Source organism: Cnephaeus nilssonii, assembly GCF_951640355.1.
Source record: "Cnephaeus nilssonii genome assembly, chromosome: Y".
NCBI classification, from domain to species: Eukaryota; Metazoa; Chordata; class Mammalia; order Chiroptera; family Vespertilionidae; genus Cnephaeus; species Cnephaeus nilssonii.
The window spans coordinates 9,738,644-9,756,530 of NC_137096.1; positions in this window are offsets into that span (position 1 = coordinate 9,738,644).

Below are 17,887 nucleotides of genomic sequence, written 5' to 3' on the forward strand. Positions count from 1 at the left end.
ATATTTTACCATTTCTTAAGTACATTTCTTATTAATTTCAGAGAAGAAGGGAGAGGAAGAGAAGGATAGAAACCGCAATAATGAGACAAAATCATTGGCTGGCTGTCTCCTGCACATGCCCCCTGGGGAGTCAGTCCTGAACTCAGGCATCAGTCCCACCTGAGAATTCAATTATGACCTCTTGGATTATAGGTCTACTGAGTCACACCGGCCAGGCACACTCTGCTACTTCTATTGGGGAGAGAAAATGCTGATATATCTATAACAGAGAGTGAGCCCGCCAAACCACTACAAAGAGGATCAGAGAACAAGAAAATGCTTCCCTTCTCTCTCTCTCTCTCTCTCTCTCTCTCTCTCTCTCTCTCTCTCTCTTTCTCTCTTTCTGTCTCTGTCTCTCTCACTCTCTGTCTCTCTCTCTCTGTCTCTGTCTCTCACTTGCACCTTGTCTTCCTATCTCCACCTTGACAGGGAACAGTGTCCATGATGGGAATCAGAACCTCTGGAATTTAGAAAAAGTATAAAAATGGGTAGGTTCTGGGGGAGGAAGGGCGTGGGCTAAACATCGCATGATCTGGGTGTTGGTTCCTCACCACATATAGAGACCGTGTCCCATTACGTTGTGTTGAGATTCACTTGTGGGATAACTTATGTAAAGCACTGGTCAGCATGTCCTATTCTGGAATTGCCCACTATTATTAGCATTAATAGTGATTATTAGTCACCAGAAGCAAGTTAAGGAAGAAAAGTGAAAGTCAGTGCACCCTGGCCAGTGTGGCTAGGCATTGTCCTGAGCATCACAAAGGTCACCGGTTTAATTCCTGGTCAGGGCACATGTCCAGGTAGCAGGTCCGGTCTCCAGGCAACCATTAATATTTCTGGTTCACATGAATGTATGCTTCTTTGTCTTTCTCTCTACATTCATCTCTCTCTAAAGAATCAATTTTAAAACCCCCCGCATTAAAACAAGACAAAACAAAAGAAAACTCATAGCTGCATGTTGTCTCTCAACAGGGTGTCCTGCACTTGACACTTTACATCTTCTGGAGACCACAACTGAATAATCCAGCAAAATTCTTCATTAGAATCTGGGTTTTTCTATTAAAATATTCAAAAAGGCACAGTACCAAGGCAATGAGGCTTAGAAAGTGCATGCTTAGATAGAGACATCATCTGTGAAGATGGGCATACAGGGGCCCTGGGTAGGTGGTGGCTGGTGGTGCACAGGGATTCTGTACATGAAGGCCCTATAAATGGGGGGTCTCCAGGCCATCAGAAAGCAAGCAGGAAGAGTAAGGTACACATAGTCAGTTGCTTACTATTGAATGTACCCCAGAATCCATCAATCTGCATAGCAGTCAGGCAGGTTGGATTTAGGGCATCTGGGAGATAGGGCTGTTAAAGGGAAGACTCTGAATAAAGAAGAGCCAAAGCCTGGCCTGCTTGGCTAAGGGGTTGATTTTCAATCTGTGAACCAGTAGCTCAGGGTTCAATTCCAGATCTGTAACATGCCTAGGTTGTGGGCTCCAAGCCCAGTAGATGTCTTGTAGGAAGCAGCCAATAAATGATTCTCTCTCACCATTGAAGATTCTCTTTCCTTCCTCTCTGGAAACAATAAAAATAAATATATCTAAAAATATAAAGTAACTTAGGGTTTTGATACCCATAATATCCATTTAAGAAACACAAGAAGGAGCTCTTTGTCATAGTCAGAATTTTTATGCTGTTCCTTCTTCTCCTTTAATTTTCCTTTTTGTCCACTTCCCCAGAGGATTGTATATAATGTGTTCTACTATATACTGGGAAGTTTTGTATTGTTTACCTTCTTGTTTTTCTCTGCACTAAAATACCTTATCAATTCAAACCTACATTGGTAAAATTTAGCTGAGTAAATTTGATGTGCAAGTGGCTTTATTAAGTATTTCACCAATCCAGCAGCATACCAGGTGTCAATGAAAAAGGGTCTCACTGAGACAATCAGAACAGGGCTTATTCCCTCACTGCCCCCCAATCTGACATGCTAGACTTTAAAGTCCTTAAAAAAATGAGTTTCCAGCTTCCAAATTTTTTAATGAACTTCACATACACTATTCTAATAAAATTAATTTTAAGAAACCACACATTTTTGTGGTAATTTTTAAAATTCACGTTGCAAGTTTTGTTGATAACTATACACTCAACAAGCCAAGAGGTGAATTTTTGAAAACGTTTCCTGTTCATGGTTTTTGTTTATGTTCACTGATAAAAACACTGAGGCCTCATGATAACTTGATGTTTGGGCGAGCATGCCCTTGATGGTCCATTAAATGTCAAATAGTTGAAGAGAAAGTTCATGAGTAGTTGTACAGTAAAATACATATCCCTATCAAGGGGCACTTTTGTTCATTTCATTCAGAGGTGTAATCAGGAAAGATAACTGGTTCAGTTTAAGTGCAATCTCTGTTTCAATCTTATTCCCATATCAGTCAGGTGCTGATGTCATTTCAATAAGCAAAAGGATGCTTACATTTAGATTTCTCCAAACATTGATATCAATCCATATGTAATTTTTCTTCCTACTTATATTATTCCTTTAAAGGTTGAGGACATACAAAATGCCATGGGAAGGAGGTGAACAATTGTTTTGTTACTTGTTGGAGGTTCCTCAACACTTTTTTTCATTTAGGTTTTCTAAGGAGAATACTTAATTTTTTTCATGCACTGGGCCTCTAGTGTCTACGCTAATAAAAGAGGAACCTGCAAATTAACCATCACTCCACTATGCCAAGCCACACTAACCAGCCAATCAGGAGCGAGTGTGCAAATTAACCCAAACAAGATGGTGGCGGCCACGGAGCTGGAGGAAGCAGGAGGCTTGGGTTGTCCCCGGTGATGGAGGAAGACAAGCTTCCTGCCTGCCCTGGTCGACCCTGTCATCTGCTCAAGGCTACAAAGTTTCAATTACGGAGCATAAAGAAACCGTAGATACTTGCTCCCAGCTGGCTCTGGCCTCCACTCAAGGAGGTGCTGAAAAAAAAAGAAAAATAGGAGGGCCTAGGACCTTGGGTCGCCAGGGGGGTTGATTAGGCCTGGATGGGATGGCAGGGGACATTGGGTTAAGCAGACTAGCAGGGGGCCAGTTGGGGGTGAGTAGGTCATCAGTGGGGGTCAGTTGGAGGTGATCAGGACAGCTGGGAGGAATTTGGAGTGAGCAGGCTAGCAGGGGGGCAGTAGGGGGCAAGCAGGCCAGCAGGGGGGCAGTTGGGGGTGAGCAGGCCGGCAGGCAGAGTGGTTAGGGGCAAACAGGCAGGCAAGGAGGAAGGCAGGTGAGAGGTTGGAGCCAGCAGTCCCAGATTGTGAGAGGGATGTCCGATGGCTGGTTTAGGCCCGATCCATGTAAACCCCCCTTTGAGGGGTCCCAGATTGGAGAAGTTGCAGGTCGGTTTGAGGAATACCCACCCTGTGCATGAATTCCATGCACCAGGCCTCTAGTTCATATATAATAAAAATTTTCTAGAAGAATTTAACAGAGAGATTGAGAACAACACAGTCATAGTAGGAGACTTTAACACCCATCTGGCTTCCATGGATAGAGCCTAGGAACAAAAACATAACAAGGAAACAGACTCTAAAGGACAAAAAGGATCTGATGGTTTTAATTGACATTTATAGAACAATTCATGCAATGCAGGATATACATTCTTCTCAAGCACCCAAAATCATTCAAAAATAGAAACCACATGTTAGGATAAACAAGCAGTCTCTACTAGTTCAAGAACTGAAATCATATCAAGCATCTCTCAGATCACAGTGGAATTAAAGGAAAAATCAACTACAGTAAAAACAACCGAAAACATCCAAACACATAGAGGATAAATAGCATGTTAATAAACAATGACTGAGTTACCAATGAGATAAAGAAATAAAACAAAAACTTCCTGGAAACAAATGAAACTGAACACACAACAACCCCAAATCTCTGAGACACAGCAAAAAAAGTTCTGCAAGTGAAGTTCATAGCACTACAGAGCACTACAGGCATATCTCCTTTATTTTATTTTATTTATTTTATTTATTTTTTACAGAGAGGAAGGAAGAGAGATAGAGTTAGGAACATGATAAGAGAGAAACATTGATCAGCTGTCTCCTGCACATGTCCTACTGAGGATGTGTCCACAACCAAGGTACATGCCCTTGACTGGAATCAATCCTGAGACACTTCAGTCCACAGGCCCATGCTCTATCCACTGAACCAAAACAGTCATGGCTACAGGTATATCTCAAAAAAGAAAGAAAAGAAAAGAAAAGAAAAGAAAAGAAAAGAAAAGGGAAGGGAAGGGAAGGGAAGGGAAGGGAAGGGAAGGGAAGGGAAGGGAAGGGAAGGGAAGGGAAGGGAAGGGAAGGGAAGGGAAGGGAAGGGAAGGGAAGGGAAGGGAAGGGAAGGGAAGGGAAGGGAAGGGAAGGGAAGGGAAGGGAAGGGAAGGGAAGGGAAGGGAAGGGAAGGGAAGGGAAGGGAAGGGAAGGGAAGGGAAGGGAAGGGAAGGGAAGGGAAGGGAAGGGAAGGGAAGGGAAGGGAAGGGAAGGGAAGGGAAGGGAAGGGAAGGGAAGGGAAGGGGAGGGGAGGGGAGGGGAGGGGAGGGGAGGGGAGGGGAGGGGAGGGGAGGGGAGGGGAGGGGAGGGGAGGGGAGGGAGGGAAGAGGGAAAGGGAAAGGGAAAGGGAAAGGGAAAGGGAAAGGGAAAGGGAAAGGGAAAGGGAAAGGGAAAGGGAAAGGGAAAGGGAAAGGGAAGAAAAGAAAGAGCAAAAGAAAAAAAATCAGCAATAAACAATTTAACTCTACAACTTAAATAACTAGAAAGAGAAAAACAAAGAAAATCCCAGTTTAAGTAGCGGGAACAACATAATAAATATTAGAGCAGAAATAAATAACTGAAAAATACAAAACAAAACAAAACAATGAAAAGGAGAGATGGTTCTTTGAAAGGATTAACAAAATCAATAAACCAGTCATTAGCCAGAATCTTCAAGGAACAAAGAGAGATACCCAAATAAATAAAAACAGAAATAAAAGTGGAGGACTAACCACTGACAGCACAGAAATACAAAGGATTGTAATAAAATACTATGAAAAACTATATTCCAACAAGCTAGAGAGTATAGATGAAATAGACAAGTTCCTTAAAAATTGCAAAGTCCCAAAACTGAATCAAGAAAAAAAAAAAATGAATAGGCTAAGAACAACTAATGAAATGGGCTAATGAAATAGAAGTAGTAATAAAAAAAACTCCCACCAAACAAAAGCCCAGGTTTAGATGGTTTCATGGGGAAGTTCTACCAAACATTAAAAGAACTAACACCTATACTCCTCAAACGATTTCAGAAAATCCAAAGGAAGGAACACTTCCAAACTCTTTTTATAAGTCCAACATTATCGTAATTCTGAAACCAGATGGAGACACATCAAAGAAAGATAATTATAGTCCAATATCCCTGATGAACATAGCTGCTAAAATACTCAACAAAGTATTAGCAAATCTCATCCAGAAATATATTTAAAAGATCATATGCCACGATCAAATGGGATTTATTTCAGGGATGCACGGCTGGTACAATATTTGTAAATCAATAATGTGATACATCATATAAACAAATTGAACGATAAAAAAACACATTATCATACTGATACATACAAAAAGGCATTGTACAAAATTCAGCACCCAATTTTGACAAACACTCTCAGCAAAGTGGTAATAGAGGGAGCATATCTCATCATGATAAATGCCCTATCTGACAAACCTACAGGCAACATCATACACAATGGACAAAAACTAAAACCATTTTCCCTACGAACAGGAACAAGACAGGGATGACAACTTTCATGATTACTGTTTGATATAGTATGGGAATGCTAGCCATAGGGATCAGAAAAGCAGAAATAAAAGGCAACCCAACTGGAAAAGAAGAAGTGAAAGTGTCACTATTCGCAAATGACATATTGTACATAGAAAATCCCAAAAACTCCATTAAAAAAAAAACAACAACTAATAGAATTAAAAAATAATTTTGGCAATGTGGCAGGATACAAAATTAACTTCCAGATATCTATGGCTTTTTTATATACCAATAATGAAGTTATAGAAAGAGAAAAGAAATCCAATTTATCATTATAACAAAAAAATTAAGATACCTAAGAATAAACTTTAGGAAGTAAAAGAACTGTACTTGTAAAATGAGAGGACATTGAAAAAAGAGGTAGAGGAAGACATAAACAAATGAATGAATACACTGTGTTGATGGATTGGCAGAATAAATGTCATTAAAATGGCCATATTGTCCAAAACAATTTGTAGATTCAATGCACTCCCCATTAAGATACCAGCAGAATATTTCACACACCTAGAACAGTCTCCAAAAATGCATCCTATATCATAAAAGCCTAATATACAAAATGACCAAACAGCAGAACAACCTGTAGAATGATTAGCCGCTATGACGCGCACTGACCACCAGTGGTCAGATGCTCAACACAGGAGCAGCCCCCAGTCCACAAGCCCCAGGCCAGCTAAGGCAAGTGCCAGCGGGAGCCTCCGATCACCCCGCTGGTCACCCCACAGATCAGCCCTGATTGACGGCCAGGCCTAGGGTCCCTACCCAGCATGAATTTCATGCACTGGGCCTCTGTCATAGAATTAAAAAAGCCTTGAATAGCCTGAGAAAGAAGTACAATGTTGGATGTATCACAATATTAGATACTGAGCTATATTACAAAGCCACTGATTTTCATAACTGCCTGTTACTGGCACTGGAACAGACATATAGGTCGATGGAAAAGAACAGAAAATCCAGAAATCCACCCAAGATGTTATGCTCAATTAATATTTGCAAAAGGATAAAACAGCATACAATGAAGCAAGATACTCTCTTCAATAAATGGTGTTGGGAAAATTGGACAGATACTTGCAAATAATGAAATTAGACCCCAAATTATGTCATATACACATATAAGCTCAGAGTGGATAAAGTACTTAAATGGAAGATGGGACACTATAAAAATCTTAGAAGAATCCATAGGCCGCAAAATATCAGACGTATGTCTTAGCAATATTTTTACTGATACAGCTTAAGACAAAGGAAACTAAGGAGAAAATAATAATAATAAAAAAAGGGACTACAACAAAATAAAATGCTTCTGTTCAGCAAAAGAATCCATCAACAAAACAAGTATGCCCACTGCATGGGGGAATATATTTGCCAATGTTATCTCCAGTAAGGGTTGAATCTCCAAAATTTACAGGGAACTCATAAAACTTAACAAAGATAAACAATCCAATAAAAAAAGGGCAAAGGGCTTAAATAGACACTTTTCCAAACAGGACCTATAGAAGGCCAAGAGATATATGAAAACACTAGAGGCACGCCATTCATGCACTGAGGGGGGAGGATGCCAACTGAGGGGTACCTTACCCAGCCTGTGCCCTCTCACCTTCTGGGAGCAGGCCTAAGACAGCAGTCAGACATCCCCTGAGGGATCCTTCGCGCTGACATGGAGGCTTCCGCCACCTCCACGGCACTTGCCAGCTGTGAGCCTGGCTTCTGGGAGTGCACTGACCACCAGGGAGCAGGTTCTGTATTGAGGTTCTTCCCCAGGATGGTCAGTGTGCATCATAGAGACCAGATGTACTGCTGTTTGGTCGATTTGCATATTAGGGTTTTATATATACACACTAGGTGCCCAGTGCATGAAAGGAAGTGTGGGATTCGTGGGCACGGGGGCAGGTCTGGGCCCGTCTTCTGTGCCCCCGCCTGGCCCCTCCCGCCACAGCTCCTGGCCTCCTGTGATGCCCATCTCTATTGTAAAATATTTGTAGCCAATGTTAATTGGGTCTTTCAACAAATGTCCATAAATGGAACTGCCTGTTTGAAAGTTTGACCATATTTTTGTTGATTTCAAGACATGGAGGGAAGGAGAGAGGGAGGGAAAGAGGAAGGGAGGGAAAGAGGGATGGAGGGAGGGAGGGAGGGAGGAAGGAACATCGACTTGGTGTTCCACTTACCGATGCATTCATTGGTTGCTTATTGTATGTGCACTGACCAGGGATCGAACTAGCAATTTTGGCCTGTTGGGAAGATGCTCTAACCACTTAGGTACCTGCAGGGTGAAAGTCTGCATATTTTAAGGCTTTCAGTAAAAATTTCCCAAGGACCCTTCCCCAGCAGAGCATGGGGGTCAAGTATCTCCATTCAGGAATATGGAATTTCCCTCTCCAATATAGCCCTGCTCATACCCCAGGGTGGTTTCAGGCAGGTGGGTCCCACCCTCATGATGCTCTCTATTGGTTTGCAGTTCACCAGGACACATGGCAATGACCTCGCTGGTCCACAGTGCCAACTGCCAAGTAGTGGGTTTCATTGTCACCACCGTAGGATGGATCTTCTCCATGACTTGCATGGGACTGGCGGAGTAGTGGTTTTGGTACATGGAGATCAGCTCCGCCCTCTCCCTGGGGCTGGCCTGTGTAGGGATGTGGAAGGTCTGCAGTTACCAGTCCAACAGCCTCCAGAGCAAAGCCATAGCGTGTCACCGCTACACTTACAGTGACACCTACCTGCTGCTCAATATCCACATGGCTCAGCACCTGCTGCTGGCCGCCAACCTCCTGGCTCTCTTGGGGAAAGTGCTCAAGGTCATGGGCCTGCAGAGAGTGTGCCTGGCTCATCTTCAGAAGGAAAACTCCTGCAATCTCTTCTTTGCTTCCGGAGTCCTGAGCATCATAGCTGGCACATTGATCTTCATTGTTGTGATATGGAACTACCACTCTGTGATGAATGAAGAGGGCATACGCTTCCCACCATTCTTCCACATCCCCTTCAGGCCTGGCCTGCAGGAGATCAGCAGCACCATCCCTGTGGTGGTTCTAGCTGTCATCCTGATGCTGTTGAGTGAGCTGTTTACCCTCTCTTACCAGCTTCCCCCAAAAGCCAAGTGTACCCTGAGGACTCAGAAGTGTGAAATTCTCGGTTGCATAGCTTTGCAAATCCACAGTCAGCATTTGATGGGGGTGAAGTATTATCCTGAAATTTACCCTGAAACCTTTGCAAAAACTGTGGCGCCCATGTGAGGGGATATGCTAAATTACTGCCCCACCCTCAAAAATGGCTGTGCCCACAGATAAAAGATGGTGGAACCCTGTCCACACAGGCCTGCCAGGGAAGCAGCCTCTGGCTCCAAGCGTGGAGGAGTGTTTGAGTCCAGGGACTGGAATAGTTACCTGTGATGGCCCCTAAGAAGTTGTACTTCAGTGGTGCTCACCGGAGGCCACTTGTTCCATTCCCTGCGGATGCACCTACTGTGGGCTGACGCACTGAACAGTCACCGAGGTAAGGGAGGAGGAACCAGTGCCCTAGAAAGTACCAGCAAACCGGACAGGACAAATGGTGATGTGATCTCCTGGAACCATCCTCAGCAGCCTAGTGTCTGTGCATCACAGATGCTCATGCCCTCTTATTTGACCAGAAACTGCAGATGGGAGAATTGGGTTAACATGTCATAGAGGACACCAGATGGTTCACATTCAGTTTCCTTTATAACTGACATTTATTCACAACTGTTCAAGCAAAGGTAATCCCCGAATCTACCACCCAAGCTCAGGAAGGAGCCTGACCCAATATCTCAAGCAGGAGGCAACCAGTAAATTTTAGTATTGGAGACATGACCTGAAATGCCTTCGACTTGTGCTTCCTTCCAGCCACAGCCTGGACCCCTGTCACCCTCATCTCTTAGCCCAATGAGGCTACTGGCAGACCCGCAGAAAGGGCTAACCTGGGCAAGGTCAGGCAGCATCCATCAGTGGCTGCCACCCTGCAGGAACTTAGATCACTGTATCATCCATAAACCACCTATCCCTTTTCATGATTTCTCCCTCCAAAATCCTGCATTCACCACGCATTCCCTTAGTGGGAGACTTTGGAAATCCTTGGCAGACAGGTGATTCCAGGCAGGTTTGGATTGAAAGGCTGCCATCACCAAATAGCTAAGTGTGGACCTTAACCCCTGAAACCTCACCTCTGATGGGCTTTCCTTTCCTCACTGCCATCTTCACTTGGTTCCTTTGCATAATCTTCCCTCAGACACCACTTAGAAGATTCCCAAGCTACCATCACTGGCCCGAAGCCCCCATTACTTCCATTCCTAGCAAGGAGTCTCTTTAATAGCATCTTTCTTATTTCATACATCCTACCTTAGTCTGGTGAGGGGGAGATGTTTCTTGACAACATGCAAGGGGTCAGAGCAGTGAAAAAGACACTGACTGTGTGGACCCGCTAGTGACTCAGGCTCTCTAGCACTGCTGATGGACAGCACATAGGAGGTCCCATCACTGTGGACAGAAATGAGAAGGGGCTCACTGTGGTTTGCAGGGAAACCTCGCCACCCCTCACCTGAGGATCTGGTCCAAGCAGCCTTTGAGGAAGGAGACATCATCCAAGCACAGCTCCTGGAGGCAGAACAAGCTAAGGAACTGAGAGGGGACAACGCTAAAACACTGCTCCTCCTGCTCCAAGGTGGTGTGAGAAGACGTAAAGATGTGGGAGAGGAGGCACCAATGAAGATTGCCCACCTTGCCCAGGTAAGGAGCGAACTTCCTCAGAGTGGACAGCTTCCAGGTACAATTTACCTCCAAATCCTGGACAGAGTCGAGCTGCACCATATCCAGGATGTTAATGTTTCCCTTCGAAATGGCAAAAACCTTCAGCTTATTAGAGCAAAGGTGCAGGAAACCTCTCCTCTCACTGACTTTCTTAATAAGGTAGCTGAGGGACTCATCAAGGACACCTTTCTTGAGGCAAAGATCTACTAACACCTCCACGGGGGCCAACTGTGGATTTGGCCCAGCCCTTAAGCTGTCCACTTTCCCCCTTTTCCTCATGGGCTGTGGGGCCCCAGGCTCCAGCAGTGAGCACACATCTGCTCTGATTCCAGCCCACATGATCCAGAAATCCTGATGAGCTCCCTTCTGTAAATTCAGCATCTGCATTTTCCACCACCTGTGGAGAAAATAGGAGGTAGGCTGGGGTACATTAAGATAACAGGGAATGAGACCATGGCCATGAGTCTAGGAACTTGGGCACCTGAGTCAGACACCCGATGGGACTTTTACTCCATACCCCAGGAATCAGCTGCTACTTGCACTACTGGGACCCCTCGTTGTCCCCATTTCTGGTACCTTTGGGTGCCACTAGGAAGGGTGGGCTCATGTCTCTTCGGTCACCCTCTGCATCTTCATCAGCCCGATATACCTGCAGCCTTTTCCCAGAATGACCCCAGCAGTGGCTCCAAGTCCTCCCTGAGCTCTCCCTTTGGCCCTGTACGCTCCCATATCCCAGATGTAACTGCTCAGATCCCCAGGGCCCAACCAGGCTACTGAATCCCCCTCACCTGGGTCAAGTCTCCTGGGCAAGCAGGGCGCATCGAGCACAGTCGGAACGATATCATGGTAAGGCTCCCGATGGTTCATCAGAGCCCCCAGAGGGAGGCAGGGGAAGGGCCAATCCTGCACCATGGCCTTCAGGACTTTGTTGTGCTTCCCGGCCAAGGCTGCTGTCAACAGAGGTGGGAAGAGCTCCATAGGCAGCCACTCCACCGCAGCGACAGCCGAGGCTTCATCCCTCAGCAGGCTCTGGCATGCCGGGTCCAGGAATCTGCGTGGAGCCTGGCGGTTCAGCCAAATGAAGTTGCTCTGAAAGAGATCCTGGGAGACGTTAGGGACGAAGGAATCATGACAGGCTGAGCATGAGCAACCCCGTTCCCTCTCCCTTCAGAGGAATCAGCTGAGGGCCAAAGGCACTGCTCTGGTAACAACTGGAGTGTCCAAATTTACCCCAATCCCGTTTTCTACTTAGTGGCCGAAAAGCCACTCAGCCCTGCCTCTCCTAGGCTGGTGGCAAGACAAGCACCTTGCCAGGCACCAAGGAGGGGTGAGATGACCACTGGACCCCTCCCCATCTACCCACTGCCTACCTGTAATTCTGCTGTGCAATGAGTACTGGGAAACCAGAGAGATGGTCCCACCCTTTTCAGGGAAAACCTTTCTGATTATCACTGAAGGACTGAAAGCACCTGGAGTAGGCAGCAGTGCCTGGCCAACAACGCCTCTTGCTAAGCTCCAACCAATAAAACAGATGGGGAAGATTAAGGAACACCCACACAATGCTTACCTTCTGGCCTTTGGTATGCTTTAAATGAGAAAGTGTAAAAGCAGCATAAAAGTTTTCTAAAGTTGGGGGAGCTAGAGGTGAAAAATATAACCATTAATTGTGAATGTACATTTTATTGTGTGTCCCTTCTATGAATATTAGAATAACCACTTAGTCCATGACAACAGAGGGCTCACAGGTCACAACTAAGCAACCTCTCAAAAGGGACTGCAAGCCCTGGTCAGTGTTGCTCAGTTGGTAGAGCATCCCCCCTTGCACCCAAAGGTCACTAGCAGGCTCCATTAGGGGGTGGGCAGGAGCCAGCTGATGGATGCTTCTCCCTCTCTTTCTCCCTTCCTTCCTTTCTAAACATCACTTGGCTTTTATTAAAGTACTCCCTTAAGACCTGTTGTCAGACACACCGCCTGGCCAATAAAAAAAACAAAACGGATTTTGCCAATTTGGCCTACAATAGGTTCCTTAGGAATATTCTACTTGTAGAGAGCTGGGAAACTTGGCCTGTAAACCTCTATGAATGGCACACATCAAAACAGAAATCAAAAGGTTTCGAATAAAGGCTAACCTGTATCTGGAGGAAAAGGCAAAGTCTGCTCATTTGTAAAAAAAGAAATGCCAATTATCTGTGGGACTTTGGCCTGCATGTCCTTGAGGACCACCTTAGGCTCCTGACTCACCAGAGTGGACATGGTGCAGGGATTCCTCTGCTCAGACTTGGGCAGTGACTCTCATGCTCTAGCCTCAGATCCCTCCTCAGCCTCCTCAGAAACCATTATACCCCATCTGGCAACACCTTCTTTTGAGGTCCTAGCTGAAATGGCAACTTACAACTGAAAGCTGAACCTTAGTACTAGATCTCCAGGCAGTTAACCTGATTGGGTTTTACACTCTGCACACCTCCAATTGAATCCTAGGTCCATTCATGAAAGAAACAGAAAATGAAACCAACCTGGAAGTAGACTTGATGGGTTGTTGGTACCATATCTAAATTCACTAATGTTCCTGTTAACACACCATTAGGCAGACAAGGTATCCTCTCAAGAGAAAAAGGAATACAATGCAACAGTATTGAATACCAAATAGTACCTGACACTTGATGTTACCTCAAGTGCAAATTCGTGCTCATTCAAAGAGGAACAGAGGGACAGTTGGTCTTCCAGATTTTGAGGATCAAGCCTTCCCCAAAGGAGGTAAGGCAAAAAATCACATCTAGGGATTGATCAGGAGAAGGGAGGGGCTGCAAGTTTGTAATGGGACCAAGGGAATCTCCCAAGGCAAGGTGCACACTTGGGAAACTCAAAGGCTCTGACTGGATAAACTTGAGAACTTAAAAGGCTGGTGGTTAAGAAGAAAATATGGTGCATCCCTTAAACCCAAGCTGGTGGGGAGTACAGGCAGGAGTTTGAATCACCCTCCCTCTGTGGAGGTAAAGGGCACTTCCTCCAAAAGAGCCAGATGAGCTCAGCAAACTGGCTTCAGAAAATTAAATGTAAAAATGTGGGCTGTGCAGAGGCCAGAGGAGAGGTGTGGCAGCGGAACCTGGGAAGTGACTTATCCAATTCTGAAAGCCACTGAGGGGCGAGAGTGTTGGGTTCTTTGGAATCTTGGAGGCACAGAGAAAAATACACGTGGGCCAAAAGACCTATGTATCCTTATCAAGGAGCTGCTCCCAGAGGGCATTTTCTTGGTTCAGGCCTCCTTTTTCACATCCCGACCTTCCACAGGCAGCATATTAGGCCCAGGCAAGTTCCAGGGGCCTGGCCCTAAACATGACTGCCAAAGTCTGTATGGATAACTAATGTTTGCTCACCCCCAGGGTACAAACTATGCAAATTGGCTTCATAAAGCTCCTGCTGGGCCTAAAACTCTCCCTCAGATTGTGAGGGAAGTGAGTTCTCTCTCAGGATTAAGCACAGTGCACAGATATACCTTCGCATTCAAATGTTTTTAAGCTGTACTTATATTTGACATGTAAGGATCTGCCAAATTTTTGGGATATCCCATGCCGCACTGAGTCACACATTGGATCTTTTGAAATTGAGAGAGGCAGACAAACACACACACACACACACACACACACAGAGAGAGAGAGAGAGAGAGAGAGAGAGAGAGAGAGAGAGAGAGAGAGAGAGAGAGAACTTTTCTGCAGGCTCTTTTCTACCCCCTGCAATGTGATCCCCAAACAACTCTCATATTCCAGGGAGAGGGACCATGTGACAGATTACCACAGCGGTGTTCACCAGAAAATTTCAGACTGGTTGATTAGATTTCTGGAAGAGGTTCAAACTATAATGAGTTTAGGAAGTTAATCTAGACTTGTATCCTGGGCTTTCAGCACCAGTGGTGCCACCTGTGGGCTGTATTTCTCTTTAACACTGACATAACATGCACCAGGCAGAATCTGGAAAATTGTAGGAGTCCAAGCTCAGGCAGCTTCTATGAGATCCCAGTGCCCAGGAGATACAAGGAGACCGGAGGGATCACTTAGAATGACCTAGAAACAAAGTCTGAGCCGAACATGCCTTCTTCCTGAGCAAGAACCACTCCTCTTCCCACCCCCATGCAGAGCATGCTTTCCCAGGGCATGAGCTGTGGCACTGGAGGCAGGAGCACATCTGCATCAAGGGCTGTCCTTCCTGCCCAGTATTTGACAGGCCCCGCCAACTCCCAGCACCCATACATGAATCTGGGGGATGTTTTTACCACATTCTGGTCACCTACCACCTGCCCTCATCATGGCCCTCACTTATGTCCAGCCCACAGCAGCCTTTGAGCACATGATTCCTACTGGGATACCAAGGCATATGCCCTTCTGAACTTTTTTTTTTTTTGAGTGGGAGGGTGGTCCTTAGAATGTGCTCCCAAGGCTGGGAGCCCTCTTTATGCATCCCTGGGATGTCAGGCAACCTCTCATGATCCTGATGCTCGGCACCCCCACTGATGACAGAAATCCGCAGTTCCCCCCAATTCATCTGAGCTGTTTTGGAGAACATGACAGGCTACAATGTGCAGAAGGAAAAACAACATCCCAGCTACTTTCCTGGATTCAGAATGGCACCGAGGATGCAGGAGGATGCCCTTCCTGGGTTCCAGAGGAAGCCCTGCCTCTGTGAACCTTCACAGGCCCTGGGGATCAGTCCACATGCATGGGCTTTCCCACATTCAGCTCTCTTAACCCAGCCTTTGACCAGACAAGCTTCCACCTTGCTCTGCTCACACTACCTGCTCTGCCTGTGCCCCAAAAGGCCTGGTTTCTCCTCAGACCCAGTGACATCTAGACTAAACAATGGATTGCCCGTCTTTCTTCCTCCCCAAGGAGGGCATGCCTGACGTCCAGGGCACGCCTGGCTCTAGCCATTTAATGCCAAGGGAGGTGCTTCTAGAGGCACAGGAGAGGTGGGTGGGGACGATCACTCCCTCCAGGCTGGAGGGAATGGGAAGAGAATGGCCCAGAGACTCCCATGAGGAACCTTAGAATGAGGGACAGGAGGGAAATGGCTGCAGAGCAGGGGCCAGTCTTCCTGTCTCTGACGAGCCGTATCCCTTAAATATTGGAGACCTGTCTACTGGATTGTGCAGTTGGGGAATGGGTTTGGGGTGCAGGGGTGGCATTTTGGGTCAGGACGTAGAAGCTGGGAGTGTCCTGAGTGTCTGGGTTTATTTGCCCTGGCCTAGATGAGGTGCCAGTGACTCTCCCAGACGCCCAACCCCAAAGGCACAGAGTCATGCCAATGGAGAGTGCAGAGTCAGGCGGGGAGAGTGTCAAGCACAGATCCTGGACACAAAGATGAGGAGAGGTATGGAGGGAAGTGGATGGCCCAATCATGGCATTTAGGCCTGCAGAGGGATGCTCCTGGTGATGTTTGCACTTCTGCCTCATTAGTCTCTGCTTCTGACCAGAGAAGGAGAGAATGGCGTCTGCTACTGCATCCCTGGAATCCACTGACCTAAGTCTCCAACTCCAAGCCATAGGAAGCCCATTGTGGCTGAGAGCAAAACCAGATGCTCTAGGTTGTACAGCCCGTTCCACTGCAGTGCATTCCCCTGGAGGGGTGCCATAAGCCTCAGGGTCACAGAAGGACAGGCTCCATGCTGGACAGGAAAACCGCTATGCCCATGTTGAGGGCTGGCAGGAGGCACTGGCACAGAGTGGACATGTTCTCAGGGATGTCCCGGGTCAGCGGATCCTCACCGGCAATAGCCAGACCCCTCTGTTCTCCTTCAATCCTTGATTTACTCACAAAGATTCCTGAGTGCCTAAGGTACATCCACTGCTACTCTGGGTCATCGGCAGGGACACCTCATGAGAATGTCATGGTCTCCTTCAGAGCATCTCTGAGGCATGGACCCTCACTCTATTGGGTAGACAAACGAAATAAAAACATAAGTGAGCTGAAAAATGGGTAAATCACAGACTGGTGTTGCTTTGCACAGTAGAGCAGGGCACAAAGAATGGTACCTCGAACTAATACAGTGCCAGCAATCTTAATAACCATCGGAAAAGTTACTTTTCAATGGCCATTATAAATTTTTGTCACAACATTAAAAACTCTGTGATAAATATACTATACATGTAAGTAAATAAAGTAGTAAACTCACTACTAAGTACCTTGCAATTTGAAATGTTTGAAAATTAAAAACTGAAATGAGCCTTTGTAAAATATTTTCAAGAGTAGTTTAAGGTGGCTTGCGGTTCTTCTGGTCATACAATTTTCCATATGTTGAATCACAAATCAGCGAGCTGGACAAGACGCCTAATGAGCCAATTAGTTAGGAGTCATCTTAAGCGCAGTTTCAGAGCTGATTACCTCTGTCAAATTCTGAAATAACACAGGGGGGTGGTATTTCCTTTTTGTATCCATTGAGTTCTTTGTGTAAGACAGCTTATAACCTTGAGTACGTATCATGTCTAATCAAACACCTGTCATATCTATACAGGCAACTTCTAACTTTGAGTACATATCATATCCATATAGACATCTGTAACCTTGGATGAACAAACACTTGGCAGAATATGAGAATTAATATCTGTATCACTGTATCAGCCCTTTTAGATGGCTAGCTGGCAAGGTCAGACAGTTACGTTTATCTTTGCTATTATTTAAGCTAAAAACAAAATTATTTTTTTATAGAATAAGAGATTATCTAAAAAGAACAGAGTAGTTCAAACAGCAGTTTTAAACAGCAGTTTTCCAAAGGAGGGACCACCATGCTTCACATACAGAGTGAGAATCTTTTCCATGCACTGGTGAACTGTCACACTGCTTTCTATGTTTGGATTACCTTCCAAGGTCCCATCCTTCCTGCTGCCTACATGGGGACCTGTCTCTGGATGAGTTCCTTTAGTGTGAAGCTTTCTGCCCTCATGGCTTCCTCGGGAACCTCTCCATCCTTTTTTTGGTCACAACCATGTTCCTCATTTACACTTCTCTGAGAGCTGGCATTGTAAACTTGAAGCTGGATTCTGAGTCACTATGGTGAGTAAAATAAATGCCTCATGTTTGGCAGAATTTAAGAAATTACCGACGCATTTCACTTTCCTAGTCCCATTTCTTATCTCTCAAGACATGAGACCTTGGCAGGGGCCTTAAATTGACTTCATTTTCCATGTGCAGTAACTGAGGCTTGAACAAGTGAGTCACCTGCACTCATATCTCGGAGTGGGTCATGGGATGGTGACACAGAACAAGGCCCTGGTTCCCG